The 25,295-nt window shown below is 52.8% G+C and overlaps 1 pseudogene; it reads right to left on the reverse strand.

The window, feature by feature from the left end:
• Positions 1-6,025: 6,025 nt before the first annotated feature.
• Positions 6,026-25,295, reverse strand: part of LOC142289977 (RNA-binding protein fxr1 pseudogene) — a 76,205-nt pseudogene continuing 56,935 nt past the window's right edge.

Raw genomic sequence — 25,295 nt, forward strand, 5'->3', positions numbered from 1 at the left:
GTCCTGCCGATTCGGCGCAGTGTGCCGGGATCTTGGCAACTATGGAGTGGGTTGCGGACCGATTTGGGGTCCCCTTGGCGCCTGAAAAAACAGTGGGACCGACTACTAGTTTAAGTTTTCTGGGCATTGTAATCGATTCCGTGGCCTGGGAAGTCCGGCTTCCTGAGGACAAGGTTGCGGCCATGAGGGACGAGGTGGCAAGGGCACGGCGGGTGAAGAAACTGCAATTAAGGGAAGTGCAGTCCCTTCTGGGAAAACTTAACTTCGCTTGTCGGGTGATGCCAATGGGCCGGATTTTTTCGCGACAACTTGCCAGGGCAACGGCGGGGGTGATTGCTCCGCACCATTACGTTCGGTTATCAGCAGAACACAAAGCGGACTTAGCAGTGTGGGGACAGTTTTTGGAACACTATAACGGTCGTTCCCTGATCATGGAGGATGCAGTGGACAATTTTGACTTGGAGTTGTTTACGGATGCGGCGGGCAATTCAGGTTTCGGAGCTTTCTTCCAGGGTCAGTGGTGTGTGGGTCGGTGGCCGGACAACTGGACGGCTGCAGGCTTGACAAAAAATGTGGCGCTATTGGAAATTTTTCCAATAATGGTGGCACTTCATCTTTGGAGAGGCCAGTTGGCAAACAAGAAGATTCGTTTTAACTGTGACAACATGGGGGTGGTGCTGGCGATTAATCAGTTTTCGGCGTCCTCTCCTCCGGTCGTTCGGGTGTTACGGGAATTGGTATTGGTTTGTCTGCAAATTAATGCATGTATTACGGCGGCTCATGTGCCAGGTGTTCAGAACCTAATAGCTGATTCCCTCTCTCGTTTTCAGTGGGATCGGTTCCGGGTTTGCGCACCAGAGGCAGAGTCCAGTGGGTTGGAGTGCCCAGCACACCTTTGGAACGTGGTCTTCGGGCAGCGGGACCGCTAATTAGGGCGTCCTTATCGGGTAACACGTGGACCGCATATCAGGCAGCATGGGGGCTTTGGGAGCAATGGTTGCAGGGTGGGGATTTTTCTGAAGAGGATCAGTTGGGAATATTGTTGGAAAAGTTGGGGGAAGCGGCGGTAGCAGGGTGGTCGGTTGCGAAGGCAAATCGTTTCATGGCAGGGTTAGCATTTGGTTTCCGGTTACGAGGGTTACGAGATTTAACTAAGTGTTTTTTGGTTGTCCAGGCGTTGAAGGGTTTTCACAGAGGACGAAAGCTACTAGATGGTAGACGACCAGTGTCATTTGGATTATTGGAACGGCTGGGTGGGGTGTTGGGGGAGGTTTGTACATCTCCGTTTGAGGAACATTTGTTTAGGTTGGCGTTTTCATTGGCGTTTTTTGGAGCCTTGCGGGTGGGGGAATTGGTATCTCCCAGTAAGTTGTCCCCTGGGGGTTTGAGTCGTGGTAACGTTATGGCGGTGGACAGGGGAATTGAATTGTGGATAAGTAAATCTAAAACTGATCAACGGGGGGCAGGGAAGCGAGTGTGTTTGGGAGCGGTTAGGGGATCGGATATGTGCCCGTTGAGGTGTTTCAAGAATTTTGAACAGATTCGTAAAAAGGTGGACGGCCCGCTGTTATGTCATGATGATGGGTCTTTCTTATCACGATATCAGTTTGTGAGTGTTTTCAGGGCGTGTTTGAAGTTGTTGGGGTTAGATCCTAAGTCTTTTGGATCGCATTCTTTTCGGATAGGGGCGGCGACAGAGGCTTCCATGTGCGGTTTGTCTGAAGACGCGGTTAAACAGATTGGTAGGTGGAAGTCGGGGCGTTTTAAGTTATACGTCCGCCCCCAGGCGGTGGTCGGAAACTGAGTGGGGGACTGTTACGGTGAATGGGGGGGGGGGCGGCCGGGGTGTGGGTGTTTCGGTTGAGGGTATCAGGCACTAAAATGGTTGTTTGTTTGTGCTTTTGTATTGCAGAAACACCCCTTCCCTCCCCCCCGCTGGTCTGGATCTTGGGCCATTCTTACGTGTATTGGGGAGCCCGGCGAGCGGATGCGAGAAGGAACGGGAGACAGTTAGGCTTCGCCAGGGACGTGGCTCTCGTACGGTGGCTCGGGGTTCGGGGGTTAGGGTGGAGCAGGGTGTTACAAGAGGTGAATAAATATGCCCGATTAGACAGGCCTCCTGACGTGTTGGTCTTACACGTTGGGGGGAACGATCTAGGGGAAAGGCCTTTCAGAATCCTAATAAAAGACATCAAGCACGACCTGTTGTGGCTATGGGTGTCTTTTCCAGGGATTACGGTAGTTTGGTCAGAGATGGAGGCGAGAAGGAGTTGGCGGAAAGCGCGGTCTGTTGAGAGGCTGAACAAGGCGCGGGCGAAGGTTAATAGGGCGATTTCAAAGTTTGTTAGTCGGAATGGGGGTGTTTGTATCCGGCATGTGGAGTTGGAAAGGACGGAAGAGGAATTTTGGTTGGCGGACGGGGTACACTTAAATGCGGTAGGGATCGATTTGTGGACCCTCGGCTTGCAGGGAGGTATTGAAAGGGCTCTGAGGTTGAGGGGGGTCTCAGGCACTTGAAGGTTATCAAGGTGCCTTCGTTGTGGCGTGTTATTGGTGGGTCCTTGAAGTTGGTTAAAATTGTTCGGGGAATCCATACGGGTGTGGATCCCCTCATTGGCATAATTGCTGGTCACCTGGTGATTTGGAGGGGAATCCCGACGGGGATGTCGGGGCCCCTGTGGGTGTGTTGGGGTTAATGAAGGATTAACCCTTACAGTTGGTGCGCCTGAGCCAGTGTGGGTAACGGCTGGGAGCAAGTTGGTTTTATGGTTCGGTTTATGGGGATCACCAGGGTTGTAGCTTCAAGGACCTTACCATATTGCAATTTTATTGGTTATGTATTTATGTTAATAAAATGGCTGCTATGGCCAGAATTATCCAAAGATATTCGGTGTCTGCGTAGTCATTTTAGATAAGAATGGGAATGGTGGAAGGAGACGGGAGGAAGACCGGAGTCAGCAATTCCGGGGTCAAGAGAGGACGGAGCATTGCCCCCCCCTCCCCCCCCGGGGCATTTGCGGAGGCCTGCATGACCCCTGATTGGTGGGGAGGTCAGGGTGTCATGGGTGGGGGGAGGGGGTGCGAGCCCGTTTTGAAAGGATTGGATGGGCAAAGGGGAGGAGCGGCACTTTCCCGCTCCCCTGGCTGAAGGAAGAGTCCCGCCCGCCCTCCCTGATATTTATGGTATGTCTGGGTGTGCATCATATGTTAGACGGGGGGGGGCGGGGGGGTTTATCGGGTCGTAGTGGCTGATTGGCGTGTTATTGGTGGGTCCTTGAAGTTGGTTAAAATTGTTCGGGGAATCCATACGGGTGTGGATCCCCTCATTGGCATAATTGCTGGTCACCTGGTGATTTGGAGGGGAATCCCGACGGGGATGTCGGGGCCCCTGTGGGTGTGTTGGGGTTAATGAAGGATTAACCCTTACAGTTGGTGCGCCTGAGCCAGTGTGGGTAACGGCTGGGAGCAAGTTGGTTTTATGGTTCGGTTTATGGGGATCACCAGGGTTGTAGCTTCAAGGACCTTACCATATTGCAATTTTATTGGTTATGTATTTATGTTAATAAAATGGCTGCTATGGCCAGAATTATCCAAAGATATTCGGTGTCTGCGTAGTCATTTTAGATAAGAATGGGAATGGTGGAAGGAGACGGGAGGAAGACCGGAGTCAGCAATTCCGGGGTCATGTATGAATCACATTTTTCAGAGATATACACATAATCCCAGGTGTAAGCGCTCAGCGTAGAGCACCGCATAAATTTGAGCCTAAGTACTGTACTAAGATTTTTGGGAGGCAGAATGATTAAAATCAACAGCAGTTGAAAATTATCTTTATTTTTTTATGCCGTACATCATGCGATATAAGTGATAAGGCAGCTTTATTCCTCAGATCAGTACGAATATAGCGACAGATTTATATCGTATTTTTAAGTCTGGCTAATATCACACTTAAAATGCCTTTTTTACAAAATAAAGGTTTTTTTTGCATCACTGTATTTTAAATGCAATAGTTTTTATATGTTTCAGCCAACAGTCATGTGAGGGCTTGTTTATGTGGGATGAGATGGAATTTTTATTGGTTCCACTTTAAGCCACATATTTTTTTTTCTTTCTATTCTGCTGTATGTGAGGCAGAATCAAGAAGAAACAACAATTCAAGAATTGTTTTTTTATTTTTCCTTTTTTACGTCGATAACTGTGTCGTAAAAGTGATAAGACAGCTTCAGATCCATCCAATTACAGTGATACCATATTTATATTGTCCACGCAGAAGAGAAAAAAGTGGCACTCGCCATCGCTTTGCATAAAAATCCACTTTATTGAAGAAGGTGCTTATTGAAGACGGCCGTTTCACGCAAGCTGCGCTTCTACGGGTCCTTGGAGGAAACATGGACCCGCCTCCTAAAAAGGAGCACCCTGTCTACGTCACTGCCCATAAAAACAATTAGAAGTGCAACATAATAAGACAAAGAAGGTAACAATCAGAAAAAGAAAATTGTTACTTAAATACTATTACATAATTTCTGTCGTTCAAGCCTAAATTTCCCTGTGCCTTATACTTGATAAGTCTGGCTTCAGCTCTCAACCCCTCCCTGAGCTGTGGAATTAACCCTTACTAGGCCTGCAACTTGTAAAGAGTGTGAATTACCAGTATGGCTATCACAAATGTGATCTATTAGGCACGGGGAACCTTTGTCCGTAATTATAGAATTATAATGTTCCTTGAAGCAAACATAAAGTGGTCTCATGATTTTACTAATATAAAACCTCCCACTTTGGCAAAAAACAATATATACAATATATTAAGTTTTGCAAGAAATTAATTGTTTCACAGAGGGACCGGTTTTTATTGAGTTAGTGGTCATGTGTCTGGGGACACTTGGCTTCCAAATAACAGACATAGGGACATGCTTAAAGACTTAAGGTACCGTCACACTAAGCAACATCGCTAGCAACATCGCTGCTGAGGCACAACTTCCTAGTGATGTTGCTGTGTGTGACATCCAGCAACAACCTGGCCCCTGCTGTGAGGTCGCTGGTTGTTGCTGAATGTCCTGGGCCATTTTTTAGTTGTTGGTCCCCCGCTGTGAAGCACACATCGCTGTGTGTGACAGCGACAGAGCAACAACTAAATGTGCAGTGAGCAGGGAGCCGGCTTCTGCGGACGCTGGTAACTACGGTAAACATCGGGTAACCAAGAAGCCCTTACCTTGGTTACCCGATATTTACCTTCGTTACCAGCGTCCGCCGCTCTCAGCTGTCAGTGCCGGCTCCTGCTCTGTGCACATGTAGCTGCAGTATACATCGGGTAATTAACCCCATGTGTACTGTAGCTAGGAGTGCAGGAAGCCAGCGCTAAGCAGTGTGCGCGGCTCCCTGCTCTCTGCACATGTAGCTGCAGTACACATGGGGTAATTAACCCCATGTGTACTGTAGCTAGGAGAGCAGGGAGCCAGCACTAAGCAGTGTGCGCGGCTCCCTGCTCTCTGCACATGTAGCTGCAGTACACATCGGGTAATTAACCCGATGTGTACTGTGGCTAGGTGTGCAGGGAGCCAACGCTAAGCGGTGTGCGCTGGTAACCAAGGTAAATATCGGGTTGGTTACCCTATATTTACCTTAGTTACCAAGCGCAGCATGCTTCCACGACGCTCCAGCGATCCCTGCCAGGCCAGGTTGCTGGTGGGATCACTGGAGCGTCGCTTAGTGTGACATCTCACCAGCGACCTCCTAGCAACTTACCAGCGATCCCTATCAGGTTGTATCATTGTTGGGATTGCTGGTAAGTTGTTTAGTGTGACTGGGCCTTTATCCATACTGGGTCAACCCCATTCAATCTAACACGTTTGGAGATGAAATAACAGAGCCGATGAGTGATTGGTGCTGCTGAACCTCAAGCCCAACCTGGTGATGTGCGATAAGGGCGATATCTCTTAGCAGCTTAGGGACTAGCCATTTTTATGCAAATCAATTGCCTGGCCCATGTGCAGAATTTGGTGGTACAGACAGAGGTTTCTCCGAGAAGTCAAAGCTTCTCCAGAAAGTGAAGTCCATCTGTGTGCGCTGTTGGGGTTTTCACGCTGTTGCTGTTCACTTGTCTGCGCTGCAGCGCAACTTCTGCTTTCCTGCTCACCGCCTCATATGCGATGTACCCATAATGTGGAACTTTACCCTGCATATGGTGGAGAAACTGTTCAAGCACAAACAAGTAATAGTATAGTTTCAGCTTCAGCATACATCGGTGAGTTATTCTGCGGAACCAAACCCCTTCACGTTCAATGAGTGGACCTCCATACAGGACGTGTGTGCCATGTTAAGCTGGTTTGAGTACTCCACAAACATAGCCAGCGCTGAAGATTCCATCAACAACATTACTATCCCACTTATACTGTATATCTCCTTGAAATATGCTTGAGGTCATGATGGATGAGGTGGTAGCACAGGAAGAACGTGAGAAGGAACAGGGACCATTCACATGATTATCAGGCCAGTCGTCCACACATGGTTCGGGGAATGGGTTATTTCACTGACAGTGGCCAGGTTCACAACTATCCAGCCAGGGAACAATTTTGGATGATGATGAGGAGCCATGTCCACATCAGGGTGGCACCCAAAGCAGCTCACGGACATCAATGGAGAGTGGCTTGGGGATAAAGAGGTCACAGATGATACATCTCCCACAGAGAGCAGCTTGTCGTTGCCTCTTGGCAGCCTGGCATACATAAGAGAAAACATGCTGCAGTGCCTGTGCAATGACTGCCGAGTTGCCCAGATTGTTACTGTGACGCCCTGGACTAGCCAGGTAGTCGCAGGTAGGCCCTTACACAAACACCTCCCCCCCTTAATAAGGTGACAGCAGCCAACCTACAAAACCCTTGTCACCTCCCCCAGGGTTTGATGTACACACCAGGGGGCGGAGCCAGACAGTTGGCCCCGCCCACCGAGGAGTGCACAGGCCCTGAGGCAGGAAAAATAGTGTATTTTCCCATGGGGAGCAGAGTGTGAACACAGTAGTTGAGTCTGGACTGTGAAGTGGAGAGTCAAGTTCAAATGCAGCAGGCCTGAGGTGTCAGGCTTGCAGCGTTAACACTGACCGGTGCCGGGGTTGTAGCCCTGGTACCGTGGTGTTAGGGCCAGATGGACGGGCAGACCCGGGAGGTGGATCCACTGGGCCGAACTCCCCGATGAGGGAAAGGAGTCCGGTAGCCGGAGCACTTTAGGTAGCAGGACAGTCCGTGCACTGGAACACAATGGAGAAGTCCCTGGGACCAAGAGGTCACTGATGGTGGTCCGGGTGACGGAGCTCAGGTTCGGAAGCCGTGATGATGTCTGGCGGGGTCCAGAACCGTTGGAGCGAGATGACAGGTCACCGCAGGGAACCGAGATGGTACGGACTGTCAGGATGGCAGATGGGCAGCGTTCGGGGTTCGAGATACAGCAGGACCGGATGGCGTTGCAGGATCGGCTCTAGAAGACAGAGAGGTAAGTATCTCACAGAACACAAGGAGACCTGACTCCTAGCTTGGGAAAACACGAAGAACAGGCCCCGCTCCCTTGGACATTAACCCCCTTTATACCCTGTACCTGTATGCATCATTTCCTGTCAGTGGACACTGGCCCTTTAAGAAAGGGTCAGTGACCGCGCGCGCGCCCTAATGCGCATGCGCGCGGCCCGGGTGCCAGAAGCCAGGGCAGGAAGCTGAGAGGAGGACGCAGCAGAGCCGGCCAGGGACTGGGAAGCCGACGGGCGCCGGGAGCGGGAACCCGGAGGCTTGGGAAGCGTGGGCACAGGAGGCTGGAGAGCAGGGAGCGTGGCAGGTGAGCCGGGGAGCGGAGCAGAGGACCCGGGGAGCGGAGCAGAGGACCCGGGGAGCGTGACACGTGGCAAGGAGGCAGATGGTGGAGGTCGCCTGCAGGAGCTGGGATTACAGCCGATAGAACCATAAGGGACCGGGTAGTGGCCGGCCGGTACCAAACCGGGGAGCCGATTGGAAACCGGAGCACCAGGAGGGGTACTCAGACCCAGTACGAGGCCCAGAAACAACTTGACCGAGTCAAATCAACTGAAATAGGACTGGACTTTAGGCCCTTTCCCACCTAAGACCCGACTGAAGACAACAGCCCAACGATAGGGGTAGAAAGCGACCACCCAGGCATCGAGAACCCACGAGCCAGCATCTGCGAGCACACAGGCTCTACTGGCATACATCAGGCTGGGGAGCGGACTACCGTTGCTCAGGCATAGAAGTCATCATTTCTACAAAAGTGAGGTGCAGGAGAAAGGCGGAAACCACCAACCTGAAAAGGGAAAATGCGCAGCCGGCTGCGGGCACCGTCCACCATCTTGTTTAGGTGTACCAGAGACTCCAGCGTGTTTGTAATAGTGAGTACAACAGTGCCTTCGGGTCACGCACCGCACTGACACGCCAGGACGCATCATCCATTCCCCCGCTTCAGCACCTCCCTTGGGCCCTCGGGACCATCATCCCCCTACCCAAAGAGGAGTCAACACCAAGCTGCACAACACCATCCCCGGGAGCCTAGTCAACGGCAGCGGTGGTGTCCATCCATTCACCACAACCCGTGGGTGGCGTCACAAACTTAATCCCCAAACAACCGCGGCCCCGGCCGTGGACCTCTCCACCGAACACCACCCCTCACGTAGCGCCAGCGACTCCCTTTCAGAGTGACGTGACCCCCGGGTCCGTGAGGAGCTCGAGCCACCCACCGACAAGCATGGATCCGAGCGGCACGGCAGCCGGCCGAGCCCCGGGGCGGTACACATCGACTCTTCTGGCGTCACGAACAGGATAGAATCCATCCACATACCTGTGGAAGTGCGCCTTGAAGTTATCGTCAGCGGTGTCCCGTTGAAAAATTTCAGAATCCGCCATCTTGTCACTGAACTGTGGCGCAAAATTTCCCACCCAAGCCGTCTTCTACAAGCAAAAGGGCGTGAAAGTGAAGTCCCGCCACCTGAGAATAGAGCAGTGCAGAAGAAAAGCAGAGTGCCCCGAAAAGACCAAGGGGGAGTGGGTGAATTGGAAGCTGCTGATGACCGCTGGAGAAGGCAAGGATGTTGGCATTCCATGAGGCGAGCGGAGCGGTGCCCGTCACCGGATTGGTGGGACCCAGAAGCGGCCGAGGCGTAGTGGCTTTTGACCCGGAGGACCGCAGCCCGAACGAGCTTCCCACCGATTCCGTGTCCGGGTAAGAGCGCAGACCTTGCAGCAAGTGCTCGACTGGAAGGTGGAGGTCCGAAGGATGGTTGCCGTGGTGTGGGCCCGTGAGCAGAGGGCCGCCGCAGCCGTGCAGCGCCGAGATAAGGCCACGCAGACCCCCATGTCGTCCCTTATCAGCTGGGAGCTGGAGTCCGCCAGTACTGTGACCAGTGAGCCCGGAGTAGCGCAGCTCATGGAGGAAGAGGTGCCGTGTACGCTGCCCCCGCCGCCGTTCCTGCTGGAAGTTTACAGTCCAGGGAAATACTGCACCTGGAAGGGGAGCCCGATAACCCGTCCGACGATGGCGCAGTGCGGTCCTCTGTAATGGTGAAAACCGCCGCAATTTAACCCCTTCAGTTCTGACATTTTAAAGTTTTACAGTTACAAGTTTTAAAATACCCGCTTGTGCAAAAAAACCTCCTGGCTTTGTTGAACGTCCCCATGTTCCCGGGAGACGCCATCCAGCACACGGGTGGAAGGAGGAGGACCCTGCCCAACTTATTGAATGCCGCTGCGGTTGGAGTCCCAGTGGGCTCCATCAGGGGTCGGAGCCCCTGGTGGAGGACGGCAGGGAGTTTAAGGAGTGGGGACCGTTCCCGTTCAAAGCCCGGTTCACTGTACCCGCACCGCGGGCAGTAGAGAACGGGGTCTTTTATGAACAGTGTTACCGTGAGTGAAATGTCATTGGGGACCCGTGCTGCCCTGTGGTGGACTGAGGTAAAGTGACTGGAGGAGGCTGCGTTGGCAGCAAAGTTCTGTTTGTAAATAATCCCCGGACCGACCTACCCCGTTTCACAACCTCCAGAGAGGCAGACTGGAGGATGGGCCTGCGGAAAAGTGATGGCCGAGGCCCCGTCACCAATGCAACCGGTGCAATCCTCCGGGTCCGGGGGTCCCCTGGACGTGGGGCCCCTGAGATACAGCCGAGTGTGGAACACTGTACACGTCCTGTAAAGCAAAACCTGAGCCTGTTCCTGGACTGGGGAAAAGGGGTGCTGCCCCTTTGTTAGGGGCAGCATCAAGGCTAGGTTTGTTTGGGTGGGTAACAGAAGGACCCGGTCCCGTTCCCGTTGTTAATAAAAATGTTATAAGTTTGCAACGTTTAAGAATATGCCTCACGTCAAGGGAAGAAACAGAAACCTTTGTGATTGTAAATATGTTATTATTGTAATGTGTTATTTTTATCTTTTCCAGTTCAGAAAAATAAACCGGTGCTGGACGGGCAGCCCGCGGACGGTCTGCATTAAACGAAGAGTGAATGTGACGCCCTGGATTAGCCAGTCACAGGTAGGCCCTTACACAAACACCTCCCCCCCTTAATAAGGTGACAGCAGCCAACCTACAAAACCCTTGTCACCTCCCCCAGGGTTTGATGTACACACCAGGGGGCGGAGCCAGACAGTTGGCCCCGCCCACCGAGGAGTGCACAGGCCCCGAGGCAGGAAAAACAGTGTAGTTTCCCATGGGGAGCAGAGTGTGAACACAGTAGTTGAGTCTGGACTGTGAAGTGGAGAGTCAAGTTCAAATGCAGCAGGACTGAGGTGTCAGGCTTGCAGCGTTAACACTGACTGGTGCTGGGGTTGTAGCCCTGGTACCGTGGCAAGGAGGCAGATGGTGGAGGCTGACTGCAGGAGCTGGGATTACAGCCGATAGAACCGTAAGGGACCGGGTAGTGGCCGGCCGGTACCAAACCGGGGAGCCGATTGGAAACCGGAGCACCAGGAGGGGTACTCAGACCCAGTACGAGGCCCAGAAACAACTTGACCGAGTCAAATCAACTGAAATAGGACTGGACTTTAGGCCCTTTCCCACCTAAGACCCGACTGAAGACAACAGCCCAACGATAGGGGTAGAAAGCCACCACCCAGGCATCGAGAACCCACGAGCCAGCATCTGCGGGCACACAGGCTCTACTGGCATACATCAGGCTGGGGAGCGGACTACCGTTGCTCAGGCATAGAAGTCATCATTTCTACAAAAAAAGTGAGGTGCAGGAGAAAGGCGGAAACCACCAACCTGAAAAGGGAAAATGCGCAGCCGGCTGCGGGCACCGTCCACCATCTTGTTTAGGTGTACCAGAGACTCCAGCGTGTTTGTAATAGTGAGTACAACAGTGCCTTCGGGTCACGCACCGCACTGACACGCCAGGACGCATCATCCATTCCCCCGCCTCAGCACCTCCCTTGGGCCCTCGGGACCATCATCCCCCTCCCCACAGAGGGGTCAACACCAAGCTGCACAACACCATCCCCGGGAGCCTACTCAACGGCAGCGGTGGTGTCCATCCATTCACCACAACCCGTGGGTGGCGTCACAAACTTAATCCCCAAACAACCGCGGCCCCGGCCGTGGACCTCTCCACCGAACACCACCCCTCACGTAGCGCCAGCGACTCCCTTTCAGAGTGACGTGACCCCCGGGTCCGTGAGGAGCTCGAGCCACCCACCGACGACCATGGATCCGAGCGGCACGGCAGCCGGCCGAGCCCCGGGGCGGTACACATCGACTCTTCTGGCGTCACGAACAGGATAGAATCCATCCACATACCTGTGGAAGTGCGCCTTGAAGTTATCGTCAGCGGTGTCCCGTTGAAAAATTTCAGAATCCGCCATCTTGTCACTGAACTGTGGCGCAAAGTTTCCCACCCAAGCCGTCTTCTCCAAGCAAAAGGGCGTGAAAGTGAAGTCCCGCCCCCTGAGAATAGAGCAGTGCAGAAGAAAAGCAGAGTGCCCCGAAAAGACCAAGGGGGAGTGGGTGAATTGGAAGCTGCTGATGACCGCTGGGAAAGGCAAGGATGTTGGCATTCCATGAGGCGAGCGGAGCGGTGCCCGTCACCGGATTGGTGGGACCCAGAAGCGGCCGAGGCGTAGTGGCTTTTGACCCGGAGGACCGCAGCCCGAACGAGCTTCCCACCGATTCCGTGTCCGGGTAAGAGCGCAGACCTTGCAGCAAGTGCTCGACTGGAAGGTGGAGGTCCGAAGGATGGTTGCCGTGGTGTGGGCCCGTGAGCAGAGGGCCGCCGCAGCCGTGCAGCGCCGAGATAAGGCCACGCAGACCCCCATGTCGTCCCTTATCAGCTGGGAGCTGGAGTCCGCCAGTACTGTGACCAGTGAGCCCGGAGTAGCGCAGCTCATGGAGGAAGAGGTGCCGTGTACGCTGCCCCCGCTGCCGTTCCTGCTGGAAGTTTACAGTCCAGGGAAATACTGCACCTGGAAGGGGAGCCCGATAACCCGTCCGACGATGGCGCAGTGCGGTCCTCTGTAATGGTGAAAACCGCCGCAATTTAACCCCTTCAGTTCTGACATTTTAAAGTTTTACAGTTACAAGTTTTAAAATACCCGCTTGTGCAAAAAAACCTCCTGCCTTTGTTGAACGTCCCCATGTTCCCGGGAGACGCCATCCAGCACACGGGTGGAAGGAGGAGGACCCTGCCCAACTTATTGAATGCCGCTGCGGTTGGAGTCCCAGTGGGCGCCATCAGGGGTCGGAGCCCCTGGTGGAGGACGGCAGGGAGTTTAAGGAGTGGGGACCGTTCCCGTTCAAAGCCCGGTTCACTGTACCCGCACCGCGGGCAGTAGAGAACGGGGTCTTTTATGAACAGTGTCACCGTGAGTGAAGTGTCATTGGGGACCCGTGCTGCCCTGTGGTGGACTGAGGTAAAGTGACTGGAGGAGGCTGCGTTGGCAGCAAAGTTCTGTTTGTAAATAATCCCCGGACCGACCTACCCCGTTTCACAACCTCCGGAGAGGCAGACTGGAGGATGGGCCTGCGGAAAAGTGATGGCCGAGGCCCCGTCACCAATGCAACCGGTGCAATCCTCCGGGTCCGGGGGTCCCCTGGACGTGGGGCCCCTGAGAGACAGCCGAGTGTGGAACACTGTACCCGTCCTGTAAAGCAAAACCTGAGCCTGTTCCTGGACTGGGGAAAAGGGGTGCTGCCCGTTTCTTAGGGGCAGCATCAAGGCTAGGTTTGTTTGGGTGGGTAACAGAAGGACCCGGTCCCGTTCCCGTTGTTAATAAAAATGTTATAAGTTTGCAACGTTTAAGAATATGCCTCACGTCAAGGGAAGAAACAGAAACCTTTGTGATTGTAAATATGTTATTATTGTAATGTGTTATTTTTATCTTTTCCAGTTCAGAAAAATAAACCGGTGCTGGACGGGCAGCCCGCGGACGGTCTGCATTAAACCAAGAGTGAATGTGACGCCATGGACTAGCCAGTCACAGGTAGGCCCTTACACAAACACCTCCCCCCCTTAATAAGGTGACAGCAGCCAACCTACAAAACCCTTGTCACCTCCCCCAGGGTTTGATGTACACACCAGGGGGCGGAGCCAGACAGTTGGCCCCGCCCACCGAGGAGTGCACAGGCCCTGAGGCAGGAAAAACAGTGTAGTTTCCCATGGGGAGCAGAGTGTGAACACAGTAGTTGAGTCTGGACTGTGAAGTGGAGAGTCAAGTTCAAATGCAGCAGGACTGAGGTGTCAGGCTTGCAGCGTTAACACTGACTGGTGCCGGGGTTGTAGCCCTGGTACCGTGGCAAGGAGGCAGATGGTGGAGGCTGACTGCAGGAGCTGGGATTACAGCCGATAGAACCGTAAGGGACCGGGTAGTGGCCGGCCGGTACTAAACCGGGGAGCCGATTGGAAACCGGAGCACCAGGAGGGGTACTCAGACCCAGTACGAGGCCCAGAAACAACTCGACCGAGTCAAATCAACTGAAATAGGACTGGACTTTAGGCCCTTTCCCACCTAAGACCCGACTGAAGACAACAGCCCAACGATAGGGGTAGAAAGCCACCACCCAGGCATCGAGAACCCACGAGCCAGCATCTGCGGGCACACAGGCTCTACTGGCATACATCAGGCTGGGGAGCGGACTATCGTTGCTCAGGCATAGGAGTCATCATTTCTACAAAAGTGAGGTGCAGGAGAAAGGCGGAAACCACCAACCTGAAAAGGGAAAATGCGCAGCCGGCTGCGGGCACCGTCCACCATCTTGTTTAGGTTTACCAGAGACTCCAGCGTGTTTGTAATAGTGAGTACAACAGTGCCTTCGGGTCACGCGCCGCACCGCACTGACACGCCAGGACGCATCATCCATTCCCCCGCCTCAGCACCTCCCTCGGGCCCTCGGGACCATCATTCCCCTAACCACAGAGGGGTCAACACCAAGCTGCGCAACACCATCCCCGGGAGCCTAGTCAACGGCAGCGGGGGTGTCCATCCATTCACCACATCCCATGGGTGGCGTCACGAACTTAATCCCCAAACAACCGCGGCCCCGGCCGTGGACCTCTCCACCGAACACCACCCCTCACATAGCGCCAGCGACTCCCTTTCAGAGTGACGTGACCCCCGGGTCCGTGAGGAGCTCGAGCCACCCACCGACGACCATGGATCCGAGCGGCACGGCAGCCGGCCGAGCCCCGGGGCGGTACACATCGACTCTTCTGGCGTCACGAACAGGATAGAATCCATCCACATACCTGTGGAAGTGCGCCTTGAAGTTATCGTCAGCGGTGTCCCGTTGAAAAATTTCAGAATCCGCCATCTAGTCACTGTCCTGTGGCACGAAGTTTCCCACCCAAGCCGTCTTCTCCAAGCAAAAGGGCGTGAAAGTGAAGTCCCGCCACCTGAGAATAGAGCAGTGCAGAAGAAAAGCAGAGTGCCCCGAAAAGACCAAGGGGGAGTGGGTGAATTGGAAGCTGCTGATGACCGCTGGAGAAGGCAAGGATGTCGGCGTTCCATGAGGCGAGCGGAGCGGTGCCCGTCACCGGATTGGTGGGACCCAGAAGCGGCCGAGGCGTAGTGGCTTTTGACCCGGAGGACCGCAGCCCGAACGAGCTTCCCACCGATTCTGTGTCCGGGTAAGAGCGCAGACCTTGCAGCAAGTGCTCGACTGGAAGGTGGAGGTCCGAAGGATGGTTGCCGTGGTGTGGGCCCGTGAGCAGAGGGCCGCTGCAGCCATGCAGTGCTGAGATAAGGCCACGCAGACCCCCATGTCGTCCCTTATCAGCTGGGAGCTGGAGTCCGCCAGTACTGTGACCAGTGAGCCCGGAGTAGCGCAGCTCATGGAGGAAGAGGTGCCATGTACGCTGCCCCCGCCGCCGTCGTTCCTGCTGGCAGTTTACAGTCCAGGGAAATACTGCACCTGGAAGGGGAGCCCGATAACCCGTCCGACGATGGCGCAGTGCGGTCCTCTGTAATGGTGAAAACCGCCGCAATTTAACCCCTTCAGTTCTGACATTTTAAAGTTTTACAATTACAAGTTTTAAAATACCCGCTTGTGCAAAAAAACCTCCTGCCTTTCTTGAACGTCCCCATGTTCCCGGGAGACGCCATCCAGCACACGGGTGGAAGGAGGAGGACCCTGCCCAACTTATTGAATGCCGCTGCGGTTGGAGTCCCAGTGGGCGCCATCAGGGGTCGGAGCCCCTGGTGGAGGACGGCAGGGAGTTTAAGGAGTGAGGACCGTTCCCGTTCAAAGCCCTGTTCACTGTACCCGCACCGTGGGCAGTAGAGAACGGGGTCTTTTATGGACAGTGTCACCGTGAGTGAAGTGTCATTGGGGACCCATGCTGCCCTGTGGTGGACTGAGGTAAAGTGACTGGAGGAGGCTGCGTTGGCAGCAAAGTCCCATTTGTAAATAATCCCCGGACCGACCTACCCCGTTTCACAACCTCCAGAGAGGCAGACTGGAGGATGGGCCTGCGGGAAAGTGATTGCCGAGGCCCCGTCACCAATGCAACCGGTGGCAATCCTCCGGGTCCGGGGGTCCCCTGGACGTGGGGCCCCTGAGAGACAGCCGAGTGTGGAACACTGTACCCGTCCTGTAAAGCAAAACCTGGGCCTGTTCCTGGACTGGGGAAAAGGGGTGCTGCCCGTTTCTTAGGGGCAGCATCAAGGCTAGGTTTGTTTGGGTGGGTAACAGAAGGACCCGGTCCCGTTCCCGTTGTTAATAAAAATGTTATAAATTTGCAACGTTTAAGAATATGCCTCCCGTCAAGGGAAGAAACAGAAACCTTTGTGATTGTAAATATGTTATTATTGTAATGTGTTATTTTTATCTTTTCCAGTTCAGAAAAATAAACCGGTGCTGGACGGGCAGCCCGCGGACGGTCTGCATTAAACCAAGGGTGAATGTGACGCCCTGGACTAGCCAGTCACAGGTAGGCCCTTACACAAACACCTCCCCCCCTTAATAAGGTGACAGCAGCCAACCTACAAAACCCTTGTCACCTCCCCCAGGGTTTGATGTACACACCAGGGGACAGAGCCTGGTGGTTGGCCCCGCCCACCGAGGAGTGCACAGGCCCTGAGGCAGGAAAAACAGTGTAGATCCCTGTGGGGAGCAGAGTGTGAACACAGTAGTTGAGTCTGGACTGTGCAGTGGAGAGTCAAGTTCAAATGCAGCAGGCCTGAGGTGTCAGGCTTGCAGCGTTAACACAGACCGCTGCCGGGGTCGTAGTCTTGGTACCGTGGCAAGGAGGCAGACGGTGGCGGCCGCCTGCAGGAGCTGGGATTACAGCCGGTGGAACCGTAAGGGACCGGGACCGGGTAGTGGCTTGCCGGTACCGAACCGGGGAGCCGATTGGAAACCGGAGCACCAGGAGGGGTACTCAGACCCAGTACGAGGCCCAGAAACAACTCGACCGAGTCAAATCAACTGATTGAGGACTGGACTTTAGGTCCTTTCCCACCTAAGACCCGACTGAAGACAACAGCCCAACGATAGGGGTAGAAAGCCACCGCCCCGGCATCGAGATTCCACCAATACGCCAGCATGCATCATCCATTCCCCCACCTCAGCACCTCCCTCAGGCCCCCGGGACCATCATCCCCCTACCCACGGAGGGGTCAACACCAAGCTGCACAACACCGTCCCCGGGAGCCTAGTCAACGGCAGCGGTGGTGTCCATCCATTCACCACAACCCGTGGGTGGTGTCACGAACTTAATCCCCAAACAATTGCAGCCCCGGTTGTGGACCTCTCCACCGAACACCACCCCTCACGTAGTGCCAGTGACTCCCTTTCAGAGTGACGTGACCCCTGGTTCCGTGAGGAGCTCAAGCCACCCACCGACGAGCACGGATCCGAGCGGCTTGGCAACCAGCCGAGCCCCGGGGCGGTACATTACCAGTGCTGATTACTATGTGTCCACCCTGCTACAAGGACAATGTTCCATAATTACTTCCATCACTGGAACGTGATTGGAAAATGATGCGAATATAAGTGCATGCTGGAAGATGCACTAGTGATGGTGTTCCCACCTGACAGCAGAAGCAGAAGTGGAAGCATAAGGCAGAAGAGAAAGCGGAAGTCGCCAACACAGCTGGGGCACCAGTACACCTCAACAGGGGGGGGGGGGTTAGCCTGGCTGAAATATGGAAAAACTTCCTCAGCATGCCACAATATCTAACACCACCTTCTGATATGGTCTATATGAGTGTCGCGGACGGCGGGGCGCTGCGCTCACCACGCTCGGGTCCGGCGCTGCTGCTGCTCGGTGGCTCGAGCAGTGGGCCGGATCCGGGGACTCAAGCGGCGCTCCTCGCCCGTGAGTGAAAGGGGTGGTTTGTTGGTGTTTGGAATGTCGGTTTGTGACGCCACCCACGGTGTGTGGTGAGGTTGGGGCACCACCGCTGCTCTGTACGGGGATCCCGGGAGCGATGACAGGGAGCAGCTGGGATGTTTTTCCTCCCCTCCGTGGGTAGGGGGATTTTGGTAGGGCCCGGAGTTGTTGTCTGTAAGGTGGATTGCGGGGCTTGGCCAGGTGCAGGGTCGCAGGGCAGTGCAGTGCCTGACGGCACGGTGGTACTTACTCAGCCAGTAACGTACACGGAGTCTCTGGTAAAACAAACGGCTAGATGGACGAGTCCCACAGACGGCTGCGACGGTCACTCCCGGTAGGTTGGCGGTAACTGTCTCTCCCTGCACCGATGTTATGTTCTCGGCCCCGATGGCTTCCCACTGGTAACCCGCTCCGCAGCGGTATATTTGCCGGAGGAGCCCCTTTTGACTGCAGGCGCTGGCCCTGGGAACTCTAGCTGTGGCGGTAGCTGTATTTCCCTTCACGGTTGAGCGGTGGCCTTTAGTCGGGTCTTTACTGCTGGGAAACCCTGGAGGTTCCCGTCGCTGACGGATTTGACCGGTTTAACGGCGACCCCAAGCCTGGTCGGGGTTCGTAGGCCCTGCTGGATGGTGCTGGCTTCTCTTCGCTCCCCGATCCGGTACCGGCGGGCCACTGCCCGTCCCCGGTCCTTACGGTTGTGCGTCAATCGGCCTCTCCTGCAGACGGTCACCACCGTCTGCCAACCTTGCTCTCTGATGCCCGGGCCACGTACCCAGACACTGTCAGTCTGCTCCTCTACTACCACTTCCCTCCTTCCTTTCTCAACTCCACTTCACTCTCCAAAAACTCAACTCCTTTCCCGCCTCCAGGACTGTGAACTCATCGGTGGGAGGAGCCAACCGCCTAGCTCCGCCCCACCTGGTGTGGACATCAGCCCCTGGAGGGAGGCAACAAGGATTTGTGTCTGACTTAGGTGTTCCTAACCAGGGTGTGGGGTGTGTTGTTGCAGTCCCTGTGACGTCCTGGCTTGTCCAGGGCGCCACATGAGCAGGAAGCAGCAATTCAACAACATGATGGAAGAGTATGTGACCACACGTCTCCACTACACTGAGTGATGTGTCTGCCCTATTTAACTTTTGGGTCTCAAAATTAGACACATGGCCTGAGCTTACCCGTTATGACTTGAAAGTGCTGGCCTGCCCTGCATCAAGTGTACATTCATTAAAATGAGCCAGGCATGGTTCCCACAGAACTTGTCAATACCTTTTGGCTGACCAGAGAAGTATAGCAACTACACTCACCCATTGTTATACCCCAATGCAGTTAATTTGTTTTATTTGCTATTTCCAATGTTTGGGGCATCCCCAAATAAAAAAAATATGTTGGCTACCTACTCCTTTTCCATCTCTTCCACCTACACTGCCATGTCCACGACCACCTCCTCCTCAACCTCCTCCTTCACTTGGACCTCCGCTTCCATGTTGAAGTTTATTATTATTTTTATATCCAGTCTTATTTTAAAACGGTTCTGTGTGCTCTGTGGGTGAACTCTGCAACAAGCTCTGTGGAGGTACTTTTAAAATTTGGGATCTTTGAGAGAGTTTTGAAAATAAGTTATGTGGGGAAATTCTGAAACAGGCTCTGTGCGTTAAATTTTAAAATTTTTGCTTTGTGGCAGAACTCTGAAAACAGTCTCTGTTGTGGCACTATTAAAATTTTGGCTCTGTGGTGGAACTATCAAAATAGGCTCTGCAGCTGGCAGCACTCTTAAAATGTGGTAGAACTGTCAAAACAGGCACTGTAAGGGCACTCTTAATACTTTGGATCTGTGGGGGAAACTCTGAAAACAGGTTCTCTATGGGTACTCTTAAAATGTTGGGTCTATGGGGGAACTCTGAAAACATACCCTGTGGTGACACACTTACAATTTGGGTTCTGTGGGGGAACTCTGAAAATAGGCTCTGGGAGGGAACTTTTAAAATTTTTGCTTTGTAGGGAAATTCTGAAAACAGACTCTGTGGCGGCCCTCTTAAAATGTTGTCTCTTTGGCAGAACTCTGAAAACAAGCTCTGTAGGGGCACTCTTAAAATGTCTCTGTGCAAGGAACTCTGAAAACAGACTCTGTAGGGGCTCTCTTAAAAATTATTTTATTAATTTACTTCTTATTTAACCATAATTACTATTGTGACAGAAACCCTTTAAGTAATTGTAGCGCCCTGGACAAGCCAGGTCGTCACAGGTACTACACCAACACACCCTACACCCCGGCTAGGCACACCGAAGCCAAACACAAAATCCTTGTTGCCTTCCTCCAGGGGCTGATCTCCACACCAGGGGGTGGGCCAGGCGGTTGGTCCCGCCCACCGAGGAGTTCACAGTCCTGGAGGCGGGAAAAGAGACCAGTTAGTTGAGTTGAGTTTTGGAGAGAAGTGGTAGAGGAGCGGACTGATCGTGTCCGGGTGTGGCCCGGGCACTCAGCAAGGTTGGCAGACGGTGGTGACCATCTGCAGGAGAGGCTAATTGGAGCAAACCATATGGACTGTGGACAGGCGGTGGCCCGGCGGTACCGGATCGGGGAGTAAAGAGAAGCCAGCACCATCTGGCAGGGCCTACGGACCCCAACCAGGCTAGGAGTTGCCGTAAAACCGGTCAAATCCGTTAGAGAAGGGAACCTCCGGGGTTTCCCAGCAGCCAAGACCCGATTGAAGGCAACAGCTCACACAGTAGAGGGAAACACAGTCACCGCCAAGGCTACAGTTCCCAGGGCCAGAACCTGCGGGCAAAAGGGGCTCCCTCAGCATCCATCCAAGCTGGGGAGCGGGTTACCGGTGGGAAGCTATTGGTACGTAAACACAACACAGGTGCAGGGAAAGGCAGTCACCATCAACCTGCCGGGAGGAAAACAACCGCAGCCGCCTGTGGGACCCGTTCATCCAGCCGTTTGTTTGACCAGAGACTCTGTGTGGATTACTGCCTGAGTGAGTACCACCGTGCCGTGCGGCACAGCGCTGCCCCCGCGACCCTGCACCTCACCAGGCCCCGTAACCCGCCTGCATTCCCCAAACCCTCACCGGGCCCCGGAACAACCAACCCCCCTACCCATGGAGGGGAGAACCAACATCCAAGCTGCTCCCTGTCATCGCTCCCGGGATCCCCGTCCAGAGCAGCGGTGGTGTCACACCTTCACCACAACCGTGGGTGGCGTCACGGACAATAAATCCCCAAAATCCTTCCCCTTTTCACTCACGGGCGAGGAGCGCCGCTCGAGTCCCCGGGATCCGGCCCACTGCTCGTGCCACCACCGAGCAGCAGCAGCCGGACCCGAGCAGTGGGTGAGCGCAGCGTCCCCTCCTCCGCCCGCGATATAATGTTCCTATTTACATTTATTTGCAGGGCAATTGTCCTGCTTTTACCCCCTTTTTGCTTTCTTTTGCAACCCCCTAGCTCTTTCTACAATCATTTTATACCACCAACATTTGGGACTCCATTGATTTCTATTGGGTTCTAGGTCAAGTTCAGGTACTGAACTGAACTTTTAACTCCAGTTCAGCTCGTGATCATGGAGGACTACATGGCAGCAGGTTTACTAGTCCTCTAGAAATAATGTCCTGCTTATATAAACAGTGATTTTATCAAAACTACAGCAAGCAGCCCAGTAAGTGACACATCGCTGGAATCAGGGTCTCTATCTCTATGTCATGCTACTCTCATATTAGGTGGCAAAAATCTGGTGACATATTCCCTTTAACTCTCTTCATTATGGGCAGCGTTAAAGGTTTCCTAATGTTTTGACTGATTTGTCAAGTGCGACTTTTTAAAAAGTTGCACCTTTTTTCTACAATTATACTCTAGTCCATCTCCCAGGAGTGATTTCATGTATGCCTTTGCAAATTTTGAGTCATTTTAATGCAGCATGGGACTTTTTGAACTAAAAGTCACAAAACAGGTTAAATACAAAAAATGAAGACCATTTTTTATTTTGTGCCAAATTTATGAACCTTGTGCTCTAGTTTGAAGAATTTGGAGAACAAGACAAATAGTGCACAGTGCGGTACCCCAGAATATCTCCACCCTCATCTCTGTCTATCACCCTACCTGTTCTCTACGCTCTGCAAACGACTTTCAACTAATCCTAACCTCCCACTCCCGGCTCCAAGACTTCTCCCAAGCTGCAACAATCTACTGGAATGCTCTACCCCAAGAAACTAGGATGAATAACAATTTGCTCAGCTTCAGACGCTCCATAAAAACACTTCTTTTTAGAGGGGCCTATCACTTTCCCTAATCAAAGTCATTTCAGATAGATCCCCTCCACTATTTCTCAAAACATAATTATTGTCAGACCCAAAAGCATCACATACATTGACCGGTGACTGGCTCATGCAGCTTTTATCTATCCCCTATTTCTTTGAGATGGCTGGACTATCGTTGTAAATAAGCACTTGTACCAAGTTGTCACCCCACCTCACCCCATTGTAGATTGTAAGCTCTTGTGAGCAGGGATGTCATTATTTTTGCTTTAATTATTGTATTTTCTTTAAATGTTACTTATGATTGTAAAGCGCTGCGGAATACGTTGACTCTATAGAAATAAAGATTATTATTATTATTATTATTATTATATGAATATCACAAGACAAAATAAAGAAATGTTACTTGAAATCTACAAATGATAAATTGGGCATTTTGAATCTAAAAATTAAATCCCGTTAGAGATAATAAATGGAAGTAGCATAGAGAAAATGTGCCAAATATTCCATGCAGGGGTTAAAGGTGGAGCTGTCATTCAGTGTTGATGGATGGTCTAGTTAATATTATTCCATTATCACACAGTTCATATGCAGTCAATCCGAGTGATGCTGGAATTTACAGACAGCAGTGTTTATTATTATAAGGCTATCTGCGAGGTGGTTCTTCTAGAATGTTTATTCCTGGGGGTATAATAGATATGATTTACCTCCTGTAATAAATAGCTAACCCTGTAAATAGGCTGCGTCTAAACATTGTCCTTGCTAAGGACTGACACAGATATCATTTACTAATTACAATAAATTACATGTTCCGCTCATTACTGGCCTCTAATTACTTGAAAGTATTTATTATCCCTCTACTCCGCAGTTCCTGAAGATGTGTGATGCGGTTACATCTAAGGTGAAAGGAAAGATGACTCAGTCTGATCCTAAGGTACCTGTAAAACCTGCATGAACTGGTCCTATATTAGGCAAATTAATACCGCTGTCACCTAAATGCTTGGTATTAGTAACAGACTGCAGCACAGGGGAAGTTTTCAATATGAATTGGAAATTGGGCTTTTTGCAAGTAATTATCTTATTATGATCGCATTTTGGGGTGCCATCTAATTTTATGGGGCAACTATCTCAATAACAATCCGTAAAGCATTAGGCCTTGTGCACACAATGCGTTTTTGCCTTGTTTTTTTGGCGCAGTTTTGTGACAAAAGAAGGGAATTTTGTTACTTACCGTAAATTCCTTTTCTTCTAGCTCTTATTGGGAGACCCAGACGATTGGGTATAGCTACTGCCCTCCGGAGGCCACACAAAGCACTACACTAAAAAGTGCAAGGCCCCTCCCCTTCTGGCTATACCCCCCCGTGACATCACGGGTTCTCCAGTTTTAGTGCCAAAGCAAGAAGGGGGAAAGCCAATAACTGGTTTAAACAAATTAACTCCGAGTAACATCGGAGAACTGAAAAACCGTTCAACATGAACAACATGTGTACCCGCAAACAACAAAAAAATCCCGAAGGACAACAGGGCGGGTGCTGGGTCTCCCAATAAGAGCTAGAAGAAAAGGAATTTACGGTAAGTAACAAAATTCCCTTCTTCTTCAGCGCTCTATTGGGAGACCCAGACGATTGGGACGTCCAAAAGCTGTCCCTGGGTGGGTAAAGAAATACCTCATGTTAGAGCTGCAAGACAGCCCTCCCCTATGGGGAAGCCACTGCCACCTGCAGGGCTCTTCTACCTAGGCTGGCGTCCGCCGAAGCATAGGTATGCACCTGATAATGTTTGGTGAAAAAATGTGCAGGCTCGACCAGGTAGCTGCCTGGCACACCTGTTGAGCCGTAGCCTGGTGTCGTAATGCCCAGGACGCACCTACGGCTCTGGTAGAATGGGCCTTCAGCCCTGAAGGAACCGGAAGCCCCGCAGAACGGTAGTCTTCAAGAATTGGTTCTTTGATCCATCGAGCCATGGTGGCTTTAGAAACCTGCAACCCCTTGCGCGTACCAGCGACAAGGACAAAAAATGCATCAGAGCGGCGCATGGGCGCCGTGCGGGAAATGTAGATTCTGAGTGCTCTCCCCAGAACTAACAACTGTAAATCCTTTTCATACCGGAGAACCGGATGAGAACAAAAGGAAGGTAAGGATATATCCTGATTAAGAAGAAACGCGGATACAACCTTAGGGAGATACTCCTGAATAGGGCGCAGCACCACCTTGTCCTGGTGGAATACTAGGAAGGGAGCCTTGAATGACAGAGCCGCCAGCTCAGACACTCGCCGAAGCGACGTGATCGCAACCAGAAAGGCCACTTTCTGTGGCAGGCGCGAAAGGGAAACTTCCCTCAGAGGCTCGAAAGGCGGCTTCTGGAGAGCAACTAGTACCCTGTTCAGATCCCATGGATCTAACGGCCGCTTGTACGGGGGCACAATATGACAAACCCTCTGTAGTAACGTGCGCACCTTAGGAAGACGTGCTAGACGCTTCTGAAAAGAACACGGATAGTGCCGAGACTTGCCCTTAAAGGGAGCCGAGCGACCAACCTCTTTCCCAACCAGATTGCAGGAGGGAAGGCAAAGTAGGCAATGCCGATGGCCAGGGAGACACTCCCTGAGCAGAACACTAAGATAAGAATATCTTCCACGAGTTGTGGTAGATCTTGGCAGACCGCGGCTGGCTAGCCCGTCTCATGGTGGCAATGACGTCGTGCTCACGGTCGACCGACGGTGAGGTGCCACAGATCTCGGTACCACGACCTCCCCGGCCAGTTTGGGGCGACGAGGATGGTGTGACAGCAATCGGTAGCTGGAACTGTGACCAATCCTGAGCCAAGGCGCCTGTCGCCAGAGCTCTTTGATCGTAAGACCGCGTCATGAAAATCGGGACCTTGTTGTTGCCGAGAAGCCATGACGTCGACGTCCGTCTTCATCCTGCGGCTACAGATTTCTTGAAAACAAACGGGTGCAGAGCCCATTCCCCTGCGTCCACGCCCTGGCGACTGAGGAAGTCTGCTTCCTAGTGTTGTACGCCCGGGATATGAACAGCTGATATGGTGTATGCTCTGTCTTCTACCCATAGCAGAATCCGCCGGACCTCTTGGGAGGCTTGTCGACTGCGTAGTCCGCCTTGGTGGTTGGTGTATGCCACCGCTGTGGATAGTCCGACTGAATTCGGATCTATTTGCATTCCAGCCACTGCAGGAAGGCTTGCAGTGCAAGATACACTGCCCAGAGCTCCAGCCCACTGAGTTGAAGAG

This window comes from Anomaloglossus baeobatrachus, chromosome 2 (assembly GCF_048569485.1).
Source record: "Anomaloglossus baeobatrachus isolate aAnoBae1 chromosome 2, aAnoBae1.hap1, whole genome shotgun sequence".
Classification (NCBI taxonomy): domain Eukaryota; kingdom Metazoa; phylum Chordata; class Amphibia; order Anura; family Aromobatidae; genus Anomaloglossus; species Anomaloglossus baeobatrachus.